Source organism: Molothrus aeneus, chromosome 6 (genome assembly GCF_037042795.1).
Source record: "Molothrus aeneus isolate 106 chromosome 6, BPBGC_Maene_1.0, whole genome shotgun sequence".
NCBI classification, from domain to species: Eukaryota; Metazoa; Chordata; class Aves; order Passeriformes; family Icteridae; genus Molothrus; species Molothrus aeneus.
The window spans coordinates 51,654,415-51,667,863 of NC_089651.1; the positions used below are offsets into that span (position 1 = coordinate 51,654,415).

The 13,449-nt window shown below is 38.8% G+C and overlaps 1 long non-coding RNA gene across 1 annotated transcript in view; it reads right to left on the bottom strand.

The window, feature by feature from the left end:
* Positions 1–10,937: 10,937 nt before the first annotated feature.
* The window catches only part of LOC136558324 (uncharacterized), a 76,545-nt gene continuing 74,033 nt past the window's right edge, over positions 10,938–13,449 (bottom strand). The window contains exons 5-6 of the long non-coding RNA XR_010783853.1: positions 11,828–11,893; positions 10,938–11,048 (exon numbers count right to left, since the gene is read on the bottom strand). This is a non-coding gene — a long non-coding RNA (uncharacterized lncRNA). The remainder of the gene's footprint in view (positions 11,049–11,827; positions 11,894–13,449) is intronic.

Consider the following 13,449-nt stretch of genomic DNA (forward strand, 5'->3'; position numbering starts at 1 on the left):
AATGTTTTTTCAAAACTCAACAGTTTGGTGAAACCTTAAACTGCTTTTCTTTATGTTGTCTAAAGCTTTGAAGAAAATGCAAATGACACCAGCTGGGGAGTTTTGGGACTTTTTTACAGAATCAAATACCTAAATCAGTCATTGATTATGGTCAATTGAGCCCAGACAAGTAGCAGAGGATGAACTTTCTAATCACATGTTAATATATGTATTTATTTAATCCACTATGTATGAAATTTTTCTGGACATGGAGGTCAACAGTTCTTAGTCACCAAAATTTCACTGACAGCTCAGGCTTCCATATTGCAATGAGCAGTGTGTAGATTCTCACCAAAGAAGAGAAACAGATGTTGAGCAAGGAAGAAGGGGTTAGTCAGCTTTCTTTGAGAAATAATAATGAAAATTAAAGTGGAAATAATCTGCAAATTTAGTTCACAGACCTAAAAGTGAGGATGTGTTAAAAAAATACCAAAGATTCAGCCAAACCTTTGGTCTCACAAGAAACAACATTCACTGGAAGAAGGATTTTGCAAGATGGATTTCCACGTGATCTATGTTGCCACTTGTTGCAGATCACTGGATGGTCTCCTACTGGGAGGAAAAAAAGCTCTGAATCCTCAGAATAATCTTGAACTTTAACAGAAATTATCTGATTTGAAAATTCAGCCTAGAATACTTTATATCTTAGTGGTCTTTCTAAACGTTGTTGTCTTTCAATCCTGAAGAAATAACTTCAATTTGTTACCAGCATTTTAACAGAAGAACCAATGAGATTTTTCATCAGTGCCTGTGCTAATTGCAGCTTTTCCAACTGTGATGCACTGACAACAAAGGGAGAGATATCCATAGGCTTAAACTGTCTTTTGCTTTTTGATGATCATAGAAAATATTATCTTATGATTCAGGAAGAAACAAAAACATTTGAAAATAACTGTTATCTGGGCACAAAAAATCTCTGTATTTTTACAAGTCCAATAAAACTCAGCTACATACTGACCTAATATACAGAACTCCATCAAAGCCAAAAATTATCAAATAAGGCAGAAAATAATGTAGCTCTAAGTGTTGCCCTCAGAAAACATCTCTCATTTCATCCAATCACCTCATTTTAGTATTTTTCATATTTTCCAAAATGTTTTATATCCCAGAAATAAATTGTCTACAGTGGGTGTAATCTACCACAATCCAAAGTCTAAAGTTTCCCATTTGACATATTAGAAGGAACAAAAACTTCTGTAAACCATGATGTATATAATCCATCCATCTGAATATTTTATGGTGTTTTTCAGAAATATAACATTTAAGAAGTGGAACAAAAATAAAGTAAAGCAAATCTTGAAAGATATACAGCACAATTAATTTCATGTAGATTTTGAAAACATGAAATTTACCATATCCAGTGATTCACTAAGCATAAATCTTTTGTACTTGAAAGTCAAGTATTCTAGATTTGAAATCTCAAATCTGTTGGAGAGTGGGAGTTTCCTCTTTGATCTCTAAGGGGCCTGAATTTTACTCTAGGCACATTTTTTCTTTTAAAAGCACAATTCACATGGAATTATTTGAGTGGAAAATTGTATTGAAGCGCATTCATTGTCTGTTTCTGTCTTTAGACACATAGCACATATTGTAAACCTGAAATGGTACCAGAGAGATGCTCATTTGAATGAAAGGATTTCTTCACTTCGGAGGGTCTGTGACACAAAATCAAATCTTCTATTCACACATGTTTATGATATTCAGGAAATGAAACACTTAGATATCTTCACCAAATAATGTACTTGAAAATATATAGTTTATTTCAGAAATGAAAATAAGCTGCCTTCTATGAGAGTATTTTATCATAAGGAATACTCAGGGGCTTTATTTGAAAAATATCCTAGAAATAATGGAATAACTACTTTGGTCATATCTGACAATTATTCTCACTGAAATATTTCTGAATTCTGCATTCTAGCTTCTTCAACTAGAGAGATAAATGTGAAGGTGATAATCTTTAAATAATTTACTCATTGTATGTATCCACATTTACTTGATAAGTGTTTAACCAAATAGGCTGGAGGCACAATTTCTGAAGAACCAATATTAGGCCCTGGCTCAGCTGTGGGGCTTAAATATATGCTTTCTGCAAAAAATGTGAGATATGCATGCCTGAAAAATAAGAGTATTGCTGTCAGTATCAGTTCTTGCATCTCAAATTAGATGTATTCCCAAACCTTTGTTAAAACCTGTGTTTTATGGTTAACTGTTCAAAACCCAATTTTTAAAGGATGAAGCCTGACATGAAGAACATCACTTTGTTTCTTTCAACTTCTCTGAGCAATCTGAGAATTCCTTCATGAGCTTTGCTTTCCTTGGTGACCTGAGATGACTTGAATTAACTATGATGCACTATGTGGAAAACATTGTCTCAAATCTGTCCTTCCCCACTTCTCACTTTTAATTTATTGGCCACCCACCCCTCTTTTTTCTTTTTGTTCTTGTCCAAATTTTCCTATTTCCAGCATATGTTTTAAGATTAAAAAACTCTTGTTTGGCAGACAGTATAAACACTGTACCTCAACAGATGTTTTTAGTGTCAGTGCAAGAAGCGGCCACACGCTGATGCGGTTCTGCTTGGCACCATTTCTTGTCTGGAGAGACTGACACTGCATGAATATATTCATTTTACTGCTGAGTTCTTTTTTGTCATTTTTTTTCCTCCTTTCCACTCTCATGACACTGTGGTAAATTTGGTGTTTCTGTGACTTGTTCCCTCTTTGCATATGACTTTGTTTTATAAGTCATCCAAGTCTTGTTTTTGAAGATGCCAATGACCTGAATTTACCTTTGAGCACCTCTCCCTTTCCTTTAACTGTGTTACCAGGAATATGCTTTCAGGTTAACTTGTAGCCTTTACCAACTGTTTTCATGTGTCTCAATATCACAATTTCTCTCCAAAGTATTGCTATGCAGGCACATGTATCAAAATAGTTAGGACCTCAGTAAGTACAATCCACAAGTTCAACAGGTTTTTTTATTTACTCAGCTGGTCATGTTCTTGTACGAATGAGGTTTTTTTCAAGCAGTATTTGAAACAGGGGACAGGTTATGTAAGGGCATAATAAAAATATGGCTTTTGTGAAGGCAAAAGCAAGATCCAAGAGAGACTCTTTCTAAATCTCCTTCCGTCTCCTAATCCGAATGGATTTTTCTGGCTTTCAGATGACAGGGGAGGTTCTTCTGTGCAAATTCATGCCAGGTAACAGCTGAAAATGAGAACTGGAAAAGTGGACAAGAAAAAAAAAGTGAAGCTAAACATCATGAATTTAGAGTGCTTGCTGGCCATAAAAATCTCTTCTGGCTAAGTGTTAGCAAATGGTGCCATATGAGACACCACAACATTTCCCTCAGCTTGCGAAAGGCCATAATTGTGGTGCTCTAGATAATCTCATGTGGTAACTGCTTTTAAAAATTGACCCTTTAATGGCAAATCTCTGTCCCATATATTTTCTTTATTTCACCTTTATACAAAAAGTGAAGCATAAGATACAAGAAAAACAAAGAAAAACCAAGTTATGGGGCACTCAATTTTCAAAGTACAAGAATATCTGTCACATGCACAGCCTCCCTATGAGGATGCTTGATGAACAGCTCTCCAGAGTTCAGAAAAGGCTTTTCCAGCTGAGTCCATCAGCTAGCAACAGTGCTCTACTATGTCCTCTACTAGTAATCTGTTGCCTTTCTTACCACTCACAGAAGGAATATATTCTTTTCGGCCACCTTTGAGAAAATGGAGAACTGGTGTGTAAACCCACTCAAACCATGAGGGGAAGGGTGTTGTGACCAGTGTTGTCCACTTTCTAGTTTAAGCTTCTAACTGCTAAGCTGCTGCTCAAAGCACAGATCTGTAGTACTGGGCTTGTTTAAAGAATGAGCCCTGCTAAGAGATGCATGGATCCTTTCAAAGGCAGCATCCAGAAGTGAACACACTCCTTGTACTCCCAAGAACTCACCTTCATTTTTTGCTCTTCTTTTTCTTGCTAACCATCTCCTGGAGCTGCTTATCCAGAAAATGGCTGTGAGCTGCCTGCTGGGCTTGGGCCCCTATACAGAACTTTTGTACCAATCTCATCTCTTTGGAGCTCATTCCAAAAGCCAGCACATGAGGCTGCTGGACAATGGCTGTGGAGGAAATGACGCTGCTGTTTGGAAGGAGAATTGTAGGGAGCAACTCCAAGAGGCAGCCTCATTGCTCATTTTGCTTTTCACTTGCTATAGATTCCTGCTGGACTCCCTAGGTCTTCTTCCTCTCTCGGTTTAGTACAAGTAGCTGAAGATGTTAATTCACAAGCTGAGGGAGATGGAGCTCAGCCTGACCTTAGGTAGCACTTAGTGGAGGATCATACCTCTACTGCAGCTGGCACAAACACACAAGCTTTTAGTGTCAAAGGTACAAGTCTCATTCTTCCGGCTGCTTTTGTTGCAAACAAATATTTATTTTGGAGAAAGCAGGGGAAATCCAATTCTCTAGTTGTGGTTTCGATTCCTTTTGTCTGCAGCATGTTCTGCTAGGGAAGTGATGCACAGCAGTTTCTTTTTCAAATTTGCTTCTGGCTCAGAAAGAAGGTGGGTGCCAGGGCAGTTTAGTAACCTTTTGTATAACTCAGCCCTTCAACCACTGCAGTGGCTTCCTTTTTCTCTGTCCTTACTGGGGGACAGACCCTGGGAGGTCCTGACTAACTTTGAATTTGTCCGAGAAATCCAGGTCTTGAATTTAAGATTCTAAACATAGCACAGAAAAGCATCACAAAATCTTTCTTATCTATGATGCAAAAAAGGAGACAGCCATAAAACTGGGGTTAAAGTGAAGCAAGTTTCCTAAGGGCACTGGAAGAAGGCAAGCAACAGGAAAATTAACACAAGCAGTCGACAAGGGCTCCCTTATGCTAAGAGTCAAACCCTGAACTACTGGGTATCACTTGAAAATATAGGATCTTTATGAAATATTTATACCCATGATGCAGCAGGTGTCAGATTTTTTTCACCCCAGTAGCAAGCATAGCTGCCTTATTGCTACTAATTAAGCAAATGTCAGCATGAAAAGCAAGTTCAGGAAAAAAATTGCCTCTAGATCCCAGTAGTTGCAAGTGGTTACTTGCTAATGACTAACAGTGATGATTAGTGATATTCATTCATGTGGTAGACTTTGAAAGCAAGAAGTGAGATTTAGCATCCCTGGCTAATGCTTTCCCAAAAGCAGTATGATGGCCCATTCAATGTGCTAATAGTTCTGTTAGCATTTCTGACATGCAGATTTTGAAAAGGAAGAGAGGCAACTTACCATCAAATGGATGTACTACACAAATACGGTCATGCCATGGAAGAAGGTAGGGAAAATATCCTCTTCTCTGCCATGTAATTTTTCTTTCTACATTATTTTCCCTTCCACTCTTTTGTCTGGAGGAAAAGGTTATTCTTTGTCTTTCTTTATGTCCTCTGCAAGCAGAAAATCTCTACACATACTTAGAAGAAAATGTCTTATTTTTAAATAAGCTGGTTTTCTATTTCATAGTGGTTGCACACATGTATATTGACACAACATGAGCCCAGAGGAAGGCTGCATATTTACCCCAGAGAGGTAATGGAAGTTCTTCATACCAATAAAAATTGTAAGAACACTGCCAAGTGCAGCACCATTCCCAGCTGCTCCCGGATGGCCAAAGATCTCATGAAATTGAAAAGAGCACCACAGGCATGCTCATCAGATGACAGGGAAGGTGAAATTTCTCAGCATTACCACCCACTTAGCTGAAGAGCTAGTGGCATTCTCTCCAATCATGGGTGCAGTCCTGACTGCAGTCTCAAAACAGGCCATGACAACCTCTCATCTGTATGAATAGTCTGCACACAAAGATGATAACATCTCCAGATCGTTAAGCTGCTGACAGAAAGAGCCTCAGAAAACACCTGGAATTTCTTATCCTGTCAGAAATCAGAAATAAGAAGAGAAACAAGAAATAAGGTAGAGCTTTACTAGCACTCAATGTGTGGAGGAAAGACATTAATAATTGACAAAATTTAAGTTTCTGACTGAGATGGAATTCTGACCCAGAAATAAGGATAGCTCTTGAAAGAAACTTCCCATGAAGAATGGATATGATAGAAAAACATTGTCTTATCCTTCCAAAGGAAGCACTGTTCAATAATAAACACATCTTTGACAGATATGTCAGTGAGGAAGTTGCTGCAGGTTCACAGAAAGGATGTAAGTGAAGGTCATTAGCACCACCTTCAAGTTTTACTCAATTAATCAATTATGAAAAGGCACACTAGTCTTTTCAATAATATCCAGGGCTTGACTTGTTCCTGGAGAAAGATAAAAGATAACAAAACAGCCACAGAAGCAGAACATGTCAAGCTGGTGTCTGAAAGAAGTGTAAGTATTCATCCTGATACACTCCACATATTTCTAGGAATGAAATTTAGGCAGTTATCACTAAGGGCCAAGGACTCCTTTTCTTCTGCTCTTTCTGAAGCCTATCAAAAGACCCAGCAGCAATGCAGAAAGGCATTGTCTCTGCTGAAGAATGAGCTTCCAACAGACATTCTGCCCACCCATGGTTGTTTGCATTCATTGCCTCTCATAAAATGCACTTTTTATTCAGAGGAGAAACAAAGGAACTTCTGCTGGTACTGAAATCTTGGTTTGGATCTTGGGGCTAATGAGGGAAATGTGTTCTTAACACATCAATTCAGATAGTTGGTGCAGGAGACAGATGCCCAAAGGGTTGAGGACATTCACCATGTCAGTGGTGAAGGGCCTGGGTTTGTGTCATGTCCCAGCAATTGTGACAACGCAGAGATTGCTTCCAACCACTTGGCACTATCCCAAAAGATTGTGTACTCACACTGTCTATAAAGACTGCATTACTCACAGTGGACTTGCTACTGTGACAACAGTGACACAGTCAACCTGCTAGGACCCAGACATCTCCTGGGATAAAGACATAGAATATGGTAAGTACCTTTTTTCTTGGAATTACTTTCCTGGCAAATTTAACTGGTGCCTTGATTCTGGGGTTAACAGCCAAAAAAAACAAGGAAGAGTGCAACAAAGTTTTTCAGGGTGAAGGAATCTTCTCAAGCCCTACCAAATTTTGCTGGACAAAATCTTCTGTTGAAGTAGGATGACACAACCTGACCAAGCATATGTGGGTTTCGAAGACCCAAACAAGGTCCAAGCAAGACCACTGGCAGAGATAATTCTGAAGATTAGGATCTCCCATCCTGTAAGATTGAAGCTTGAAAGGTGGACACTAGAAAAGTCTGGAATATGCCTTTGTCCTAAACAAAAAGGCATCTTGTACACCAGTAAGTAGAAGCCAGAAGTAATTCTGTCACTTTCTTGAGAAGATCCAAATAAAAAATGGAGAACGGATATAAATATGCAGAAGCTGTACACAGCTCCCCAGGGGAAATGAAGAATAGTTCAGGGTTTACCAAAAGAAGTCTAACCCATAATCACACACTGAAAGCTGTCAAAAAGCAAAGAACTCCAGCACAATTGTGTCACTGAGAAGGGAAACATTATGAGACTTTTCTCATCATATATATGTGCATAAATCACAAAGCTCACATGCCAAAATGCTAAAGGAATAAAATATGGTGTCTCAAGAGACAGGCGTATGCATATGCTCTGTGTGATGCATATGTTGGTTAACACTTAAAGCCAGGAGATACTTATACATCTATTCTTATAAAGACCATACTTTCTCAATAGATACAGTTTTTTAAAACTAGTGGAACTTGCAATTTTTCTTTACAAAGGTGTAACAAAAAATCAGATTTGGCCTTAATCCTCAAACAGACAAGAGAAATTTTAATATTCATCCTATGAAAAGAGCAAACAATGGCTTTGTAAATTCTAAGAGTCTTAGTTTATATTACTGTCACTTGGAAACCTAATTTTTAAAAATTAGGTGATGTTGGAGGTCATAATCTCCCAAATATTGAAGCATTTGTTTATAGTTTGGTGTTTAATAACCAAGACCATTGAACTCTTTTTGCTCTAAATTAAGCACTTGGATCTTCACCAAATTGCAGAATGCTGCTCCAGACAAGCTCTATCCCAGCTCTGATGACAGTTTAAATTGCTTTATACTTTTAAGACATTCATTATTTGAAATATTAGAAATTAACTGAAAAAGGTGATTAATTACAAACATGAAACAAAGCCTCAGACAGGTATTAATTTAGTTTTGTCAAGCAAATCACAGATTTTTGTTTCATATTTACTTCTCTCTTTTGCTATCTGCTTTTACTTTAGATTTATGGGATATACACAACACAAGTGTTTTTGAAGCACTCTTTATTAAGCCATTCCCAGTGTGACTGATGAATGCCAACCCATATAAATGATGTTATGGTACTGGACTGTGGTTACCATATTCAACTGTGGACGTACTAAAAATAGGCACTTGTCTTCCCCTTTAGTTACTTGAGTCATTCACATCAATAAAAAAGAAGGCCACTTGTTTGGGTGCCTTTAGTTAAGTGACTAAATTGAGACCCCATGTGGCATACATATTACAAAATAACATTAGCCAGTTCCTTAATAGGTTCCCATGAAAGCCAATGGGAATTTAGCCATGGAATTCAAAGGGGACAGACTGCACCCAACTATTGGATTGTGTAATAGCTTTTATTTTGATGTTCAGTTTTTGGTACTTTTTCTCAGTAAAAAGATTAAAAACACAAGTTAATAAATCTTCTAATTAAACCACTTACCAATATTACAACATTAGTGTTGGGATAAGAACAAGCAAAAAGGAAGGCAATTATAAAATAGGAAAGGAAACAAGGGGAGAAAATGCGACAAGTAGGTGGACTCTGGATTTGTCTGTCACTTTGGCTCCCTGTCTCTCTCCAAGGTGTCTTTTGAGGGACCAGGCTAGGCAGAACATTTCAAAGGTGTTGACAAGCCTGACAGATCAGCCATTTGAATTTGTCCCTCAGCAACAATGCCAGGCAGCTGTAAATGCCTCAAACATGCTCTGCTTCATGATGATTCCAGGATTATGGATAGGTTTTCACTTGAAGTCCAGCATGAACTCCCTGCTAAGAGGCTCAAACTTCTTAAACAGTGAACAATTTCAGTCTAAAAGACACAAGCCTAGCCTCTTTTCTAAGGTTAAAAGGGGCAGAAATCTTTTAAAAGTTGGAAAAGCACTTCAGAAAGTAAAAAAGAGATATGTGAAAGAGATACCACTCATGCACTTTTCTTTCAAGAGGATGTATGCTCAGAAATCCCTTCAATAGTTTGGAAGACTTCCATCATTAATTTGGAGGCATGTTACAAGTTTTGTCCTAGTGCAGATGATAGACAGTTCCATACAATATAGAGCAATAATAATAATAAATTACATCTATTTTTAACAATGTTTTGGGAACATTTCCCAAAATGCCCTTTTGGTGCTTGAACAGCCCTCTCCCCACAAAGTAAATGGTCTCTCCTTTTACTACCTGAGCTCAGGGTCAGATTATGAATGGAATCTGCAGTGGAATGGTATGTCTGGCAATGCCATGGACACTGATGGACAGCACCTGCCCCTCCAACCCCCTGAGAGGCTATGAGGGCTCACACAGGCGTGCTGCTCTCTGTATCACTTGAGGTGTGACCAGAAACACTTGACACTTCAGTCTCCTTTTCCTTATAGCCTGACTGCCCTGAGTTACTTGGTTTGCAGTGAAAAAACAGAAGGGACTAAAATGACTGAAAAACAGACTAGATTTTTTAATATCTTCATACACTAAAAAAGGGGGGAGGGGGTTTGCCTATATTTTCAGCATTACAAACCTGCAGAAGGAAAAATGAGACTGGCTCAAAACCAAAAACTTTTAATTTGTAGTTGTGAATATTGCACAGTTCACTCTGAACCATTGAAATAAATGAAGTTTTTTTCATTGGTTTCACTGGAAACTGGCACCAAGCCTTCATTTGGTAATTTCAAGTCAGTTTTACAGCTGTGAGCCAATGCACAAAGCATATGGTTTCTGATGCGTTACAAGTTAGAACTGCCTAATGAACATCGTCTTAGAAGATCACTTTCTTTTTATGTATAATTTATTGTGTCTTCATCAGTGAAACCAATTCAAAGCACAAATGCAAAGGAAATATATTGGTGTTGAAGTTAGAACTACAACAGAATATACAGTAGTAAATGTGCAAAACATTTTATCTTTCTACAGTGGTTCCAATGGAAACCTTCAAAAAATTGAAGAGTCTGGTATAAACAAATACTGTCTCCTTTCAGCAGGCTTTGGAAAGCTAAGAAACCTGGGAAAATTAGTGTTTCAACTCATTTTTAGTTAAAAAAGAAAAAAAAGCCTGAAGCGTCATCCCCTTCAGGATTAAATAAAATCAAAATGGATGTTTAGGTCAATAACTCAGGGGGAAAAATATTGCTACTCTGGACAGTATCAAAAGAATTTAAATTTTATACTACTCTTTTTCACTGTCACTTTGCTGTATTCCCAGCAAGTGCCAACACAGAAACCTCATCCAAATAATCAAAACCACTAATTGTTCTGGAATACACATGGCTGACTGATAATAAGAAATACTTTTATCTTATTATTTCTTTCATGGCCAAATTATTAACTTGCAGTTTGCTACATATAATTCAGTTTGGGAATAAAATTCTCTCTGGATATAATATTTCCAAACTGTTGCCAAACTGGTCATTTAAAGTCATCTCACTGTTCAATCTGAGTAGAATTTAAAATAAACAGCGGGGGTTTTGTGTACATACAAATATGGGTGGGGAGAGTAATATTAACAGAGTATCTCTTATCCTTCCTAGTTACGCTTCTTGTGTTTGTCTAAGCAGCTTCTTGCCAACCTTAAAATTCATTAATATGGGAAATACTGACCTCATTGGCTGCAACACCTCCATTTTAGAAATCAGACTACTACTATCCACCACATGTTCTGGCACAAACCCAGGTTCCTCTCTCCCTGTTCATTCTGCTTCTCCCTCAGCCTCATTAAAGCCTCACAAAACAACCTATGGAAACAAGAGATTCAGAAAAGTCATTTCAAGGATTGTGTCAAACTGCTTCATGGCCAGAGCCACAGCAGGGAAGGACAGAACTCCATGGAGGCCATGAGGGCTCTGAATGAGTGCAGGCATGTTCCCACATGGAAGAGATTACAGAATTGGAGAAGGAAGCCAAGTAATTTGTTCATCTTTCACATGATCATGTATTTTGCATATGTTGTGGAGAAATGTACCTTTCAGTTGGGACCGGTTATGTTATGCTGAAGTTCATCTTATGTAACGCTGATCAGTTAGACCACAGATGCTGATTTAAGTGGGCCTTTAGGAGCTGACCTTCTTGCCCCGAGTGATTACAGAACCAAGAGCAAAGTGTGCACCAGGGGTAAAATAAATCAAGAACTGAAGGACAGCAGTTTATACAGGGCTCTATATGGACTCTTCATCCCAAACTTCTCTTGTTTTTCTTTGCCCTCTGAGCAGATTTTTGATTACTGCAGCCAGACTCCAGGTTTTCTTAGAGTTCTGCCAGAAACAAGGGCTGGGGCATGTTTATTTCTGAGGGCAGATCCAAGAAAGGGATACGTTCAGCCAGCTAGCAGGCGCTAGGATCCAAGGGAATGAAAGAAGACATGGGGAAGGTTCATAAATCCATAGCTTTAAAAACATAAATGGACCTGTCAGTAATTGTTCCTACAGACACAGAGACTTGGAATGGGGAGCGAGGTTAATGGGGTGAATGCACAGGTGGAAAAGGATTTGAATGTAGACAGAAAAAGGGAACTTACAGATGAGTATCCAGGACACAGTGGAAGAGAAAGCTTCAAGACATAATCTCAGGAGTCTGGGGTGACCTGGCAAAGAAAAAGCAACAATAGTACTGGAGTAAACTGATCATGGATGGAAAGGCCTTGGTACATAGAGATCAGGGAAGATGAGATTGCTGGCTGGGTGATATCTGCTGGGATACAGGTTTGGAGGATTTAAGGATTTGGGAACTTGGATTGAGCTAGCAGAGGACCCTTGTGCAGTTTCCCAATTTGGCATCAAGGATATAACAACAGCATAATGCTTTCACCACAGTAAAACACTGCCACCCCTACTGATACCCAGTATTTCCCTCTTCCTTCCCCTCCCAATGAGGAGCTCTGCAAGCACATTTTCTCAAGACTTTTTTTCACTGATGGAAATACAAGAGTTCTAAATTACAGTAATAAGTAGAGTTTAAAACATCCAGAAATATGGAAAACCACTGAATATTTCCACAGAGTTGCACTGTGCCTGAGGAGGGTTATGAACCACTAAAAGAAAAATGGTCAACATTGCAGTCATGCTCTTTACTTTCAGTGGAGTTGAAGCATTTGACATTCTAGCAGAAAAAAATGGAAGACCCACAAAATCCTGAAACAATTTTGAAATGCACATTTAAACATTAGGAAAAGAATGAACGGTTCAATGAGTGAGAGTTAGTCTGGGGAATCATTTTTGTCATCAGGAGCTACCCAAATTTCCAGTGCCAGACAATACATGGTATAAAAACTGCACAATACTGTTACTACATGAGAGCTATAATTTATCCTGGATAAGTGTTAAACCACGAACCTGGTAGGTGGTAGGGGGAAAATAGCACCTTAGGCAAGAAGAAGGCAGTCTGCTCTACAGGAAAGTTTGAGGCAGCTCCTTGACTTGAGGGAGCTTGTCCCAGAGGAAGAGCTTCTCCTTGAGCAAAGGAAGGGACAGCTTCTCTGGGGGTAGGTGGTCACACATGGCACAGGTTTGTAAGAGATTACCTGGAGCAGGAGGGAACGTGGCTGCTGCAGGGGGAACAGAGCACCTGCTTGCTCTGGCAAGATGAGAGGTTGTGAGGCTGCTTGGCCTGTGGAGCAAAGGTACAGGGCCATAGGTTTCCAGAGGGGACAGGACAGGTGAGTTGTGCTGATCTGCAGGAGTTTGGGTGTTGGAAACTCCCAGCTCTACAGAGATGGGGCAACTGAGAGGTGTTTTAAAAGATTTTATTCCATTATCAGTCTCGTAGCAGGGTGAGACACAAGAGATGCAAAACTCAATGCTATTCTATCAGAATAGCAACCTATTTCCTGGTCATAAATGTTTTTCAGCCTATTAGCTTTTGCCACACAATGCTGCTAACACTTCTAACACCAATCATCCATTATTTAACCCCACGTGGTCTTGCTTCAATGCATTTTTCACAGTTCTAATTCTCCAAAATATCTGGTTTTTATGTAAGGCCATAGTTTGAAACTTGTTTCTAGTTCAATTCCTCTCTCACAGCATCATCTCTATTTCATGGCCTTTCCAAGTCAGCACACCTTATCTCAGAGTTTACATACAGAGGTACAAGACTGTGTGGGCTTTCAGTCAGGTTTTGAGAACCCGTTACAAATTTATT